This window comes from Leptonychotes weddellii, chromosome 2, assembly GCF_054177405.1.
Source record: "Leptonychotes weddellii isolate Sample4059 chromosome 2, ASM5417740v2, whole genome shotgun sequence".
NCBI lineage: Eukaryota > Metazoa > Chordata > Mammalia > Carnivora > Phocidae > Leptonychotes > Leptonychotes weddellii.
In genome coordinates this window covers 34,553,983-34,558,370 of record NC_138370.1, presented here as the reverse complement: position 1 = coordinate 34,558,370, position 4,388 = coordinate 34,553,983, and the positions used below count along the sequence as shown (strand labels likewise).

Sequence of the window (4,388 nt, the reverse complement as noted above, 5' to 3'; positions counted from 1 at the left end):
TGCAAAAATCTGTTGCATTACTACACACTAATAATAAGTAGCAGAAAGTGAAGTTAAGAAAACAATCATATTTACAATTGTACTAAGACCAATAAACTATCTAGGAATAAACTTACCAAGGAGGTGAAAGACTTAAAGTCTGAAAGCTATAAAACACCATTGGAAGAAATTCAAGATGATGAAAAGAAATGGAAAAACATTTCATACTCAGGGGTGGAAGAATGAATATTCTTAAAATGTCTTAAAATCTACATGTTTAATGCAATCCCTATCAAAATGCCAACAGTATTTTTCTTTTTCTTTTTTTTGACTCCTGATTTTATTATTCAATTTCTCTTTTCTATTTAAAGTAGTCTTCGGTGGCTGGGAAGCCTGGCCTCCCAAGACCAGAGTCAGTTGGAGCTGGTTGTTGTTGGAAGGGGTTGGGTGGGGGCAGGGAGACCCTGCTCTGTTGGCCGTCCTGGGTGGAGAAGAACTGCACTTCACAAAGCCTGGGCTGTGGTGGGAGGGGGATGAGGCAGGAGCAGCAAGCTGGGGAGATGGGACCTACCTCAGTCCCCAGCTTCATTCTCTTCTAATGTTTCCCCACTGGTGGAAAGTGCATTCTCTGCAGTCTTGGAAGCCTTCTTTTTTTTCTTTTTCTGGGTTTTCAGACTTGCAGAACTCTGGAGGAGGGCCTTTAGCTCTGCATCCTGTACCTCCATCTCAGACTTGTAGAGGTCAGGTTCAAAGGGACCACTGGTTATCCGCATGGGGCCATTGGACATGAGCAGGACTGTAAATTTAAACTGGGCAACAAATTCACTCTCCTTCTCATAGAGAACATTAAATGGCTGCAGCAGTTCATGTTTGGCGCACTCCACCACACCCATCCGGGCCTTCTTCTCAGCTTCAAATGCTCTTAAAGTAAATGGCATGGCATCAAAACTCCTTTCAACCTCACTGAAGGAGGCATGCGAAGTTTTCATTTTTAGGCCATACTCTTTAGAAGAGTCTCATTTGTAAATGGTGGTTCTCTGTCCTGCATCCTTGGCTTTGCCCTCTCCTGAGCTGACAAGAACATCCACAGCATATACTTCATGTACCTCCAATTCAGCTTTTTCATGGTCCTTCTTCTGCTGGTCTGTGGGATTCTGGATAATGGTTTTCTCTCCATCAATGACATGCTGCTTCAATTGATGTGACAACATACCTTCTATTGGTGTGCAATTAAACAAATGGGCAACTTTGTTCCAGGCTTCTGTCACTTGTGTGTTCTGGTTTCCAGGTTTGACCAGGAGGAGGGCAGCACAAAGATGAGCTGCCTTAATGACATCTGCTTTCCGCCCTGTTACTTGGGTTCCCTGAGCTACATCAACCACGAAAGTGTGAGCCACATTAGCCATGAAGCCATCCACATGGACCCCAAGGTCAATTTTTACCAAGTCACCTTCCTTGAGAATATAGTCCTGGTGGCTCTTCAAAGAGGAGAAGAGACATACACAATTATTTACTGAAATGCTGGTGGGAAAGGCAGTACCTTTCTTCATTCTTTTTCTTTCTTGAAAATTTTCCCTGTCTCTTCCATAATCATGGCATCACCTTTCTCACACAGGCTCAGTACCGACACACCTGAGCAGGATGCTTCCACCAAAGACCGAAGTACCCAGTTGGCGATGTCACCCCCCATCTTATACTTGGTCACGACCAGGTACTAGGCGATAGTTTGCTCCTGCTGCTCGTCCTCACCAGACATCTTCCCACCACCACCACTGCAGCCTCATTCCCCCTGAGCCGCCGCCTCTGTCTCTGCCAACAGTATTTTTCATAGAACTTGAACAAACTATCCTAAAACTTGTGTGGAAATGCAAAGACCCAGAAAAGCCAAAGCAATCTTGAAAAAGGAAAACAGGAGTTAAGAGTAATATATGATGAACACTGGGTGTTATATTCAACTAATGAATCATTGAACATTATATCAAAAACTAATTGAATTTAAAAAAGAAGAGTAGTAGGGGGTCCCTATGCTTGCCTCATCCCTCGAACACAGCACAATAAATATCAAATCATTCTGAATGCCCAAGAAATTGATCTGAGGACTGAGAGAACAAACTGCACATCTAGAGGGAGAAAAAGGACACATTGTGGAAGGTAGCAGCTGCAGACTGTTGATTTGGCAGAGAAAAGAATTACAGGTGCTGTGGAGGGAAGGGATCCCTGATCACAGGGAAAGGAGAAAGATAGAGAGTGAGAGAGCAACATGCAGAAGATTGCACAAGAAAAACTTTTCCCCAAAACTATTGACTGGGAAAAGGAAAGGGGCTGACTATTGCAAGTTCTTATAAGCAATGGATCTCAAAGTCTGAAGTTTTAGAAGTCTGCACCATCACCAGTGTTGTGCCTGGTGGGCTTAGTGGTGCTCATGTTGGGAAGGAGAGCAGAGGCCTGGGAGAAGACAATGTGGTCTGAAGATCCCCTGGGTTGCATGGGGAGTAGAAGTTCCCCTTCTTGTAACACTGTCTCTCAGGGGACAAAAGAGAAGGTGGGTGCCATTGAGCAGCCCCATTAATTAGCACAACAGAGGCACCACTTAAGGCAGCTAACCTGGAAGACAGCTTTTGGCTGCACTTTACCATAAACTCCTAGCCCTGTGCAGTCACACAACTAATTTTCTGGGACAAACTGGCATCAGCCACAGTGTGGTGAGACCCTCCCCCAGAGGATCAGCATGGGTCTTCAGTGTGCCAGGTCCATAAAATTTGGAACTTTGAAACCTATCTGCAGACCACAGAAGTACTGTGCCACCAGGCAGACGGATGGCTCAGACACAGACAGTGTGAAGACAGGGTTCTGACAGAAGTCCAGGACACAAGAGGGGAGATTGTTCACTCTTCCATGAGGGCTTCTCGAACAGTGGCAGGCATGAACTTACCTCTCCAGGGATGACAGAGTGGGGTGACACCATTTTCCACTGCCCATTAGCATGGACAGACTTCAATGAGCAGCACAGTGCCCCCAGTGGAAGCTGGTGTGGCTTACATCAAGTTCCATCCCACTGCACCCTGGAGGTACATCTTTATCTTTACAAGGGCAAGCCAAACCATCTCAGCAGTCCCATCCCCCAGAAGACCAGCACAACCCCTCCGCATGCACCAACTCTACTGATCATAGAATGCTGCAAAGTTTCAGCTCTGGGGGAAATATGATCAAGCCTTTCATAACAAGCAGACCAAATACACCTAGTTAAAACTCGCCACACACTGGACCAGGTCCAAACACTCCACTTTACAGGCAAGGAGAAACACTGCAGAGGACTCATCTGGGGGAAAGAGCAACCAAAATACAACTGAGTGCCCAGTGTGAACTACTTCCTGAAGTACCAGGCCCTGGACAGTATAGGTATCTTCTTAATATAGCCATTACTTTCAGCAGCAGGAAATGTAACAGGTTTCCCTAAAACACAGTAGTCAGAGGTCTAGGCAAAATACCAACATGGAGGAATTCATACCAAAAGAAAGAACTGGAAGAGGTCACAACCACGGATCTAATCAGAACAAAATATAAGTAATATGTCTGAACTAGAACACCAATCATAAGGATACTAGGTGGGCTTGAGAAAAGCATAGAAGACAACAGCGAATTCCTTTCTTCAGAGGTAAAAGAAATAAAATTAATCAGGCCAAAAGAAAACATGCGATAACTGAGATCCAAAACTGACTGAATGTAATGTCAATGAGGATGGAAGAAGCAGAGGAATAAATTAGTGATATAGAAGATAAAATTATGGAAAATCATGAAAGCTGAAAAGAAGAGGGAAAGAAAACTATTCGATCACGAATGTAGACTTAGGGAACTCAGTGACTCCATAAAGTGTAATAACATTCATATTGATGTGGGAAACCAAGGCAAAAGAAATGTAGCTTAAATTAAAATCTCCTTACAGCTTACAACCCACTGATAGACATCTGAAACATGTAGAGCGTGACCTTCCTCAAGGAATTCATGGCTTCCTTAATGCCTTAATGTTTAAAAGTAATCTTATCTTGGTGGGGGGGCGGAGCAAGATGGCGGAGGAGTAGGACACCTGGATTTCGTCTCCTCTCAGGAATTCAGCTGGATAGGGATCAAACCGTTCTGAACACCTACAAACTCAACAGGAGATTGAAGAAAAGAATAGCAACAACTCTCTCATCAGAAAAGCGACCACTTTCTGGAAGGTAGGACATGCGGAGAAGTGAATCCGAGGCGATATTCGGGAGGATAGATGGCGGGGGAGGGGCCTCCGTCGGCCGCTTCTGGCAAGTGATAGAGCCGCGGAGCACACAATCGGAACTTTTAAAAGTCTGCTCCGCTGAGGGACGTCACTCTGGTGGATAAGCGGGGGGTGGAACCCTCCAGGACAGTGTGGT

General features: G+C 44.9%; 1 pseudogene; it reads right to left on the bottom strand.

The window, feature by feature from the left end:
* Positions 1 to 485: 485 nt before the first annotated feature.
* On the bottom strand, positions 486 to 1,735 carry LOC102726540 (proliferation-associated protein 2G4 pseudogene; annotated as a pseudogene).
* Between the last annotated feature and the right edge of the window lie 2,653 nt (positions 1,736 to 4,388).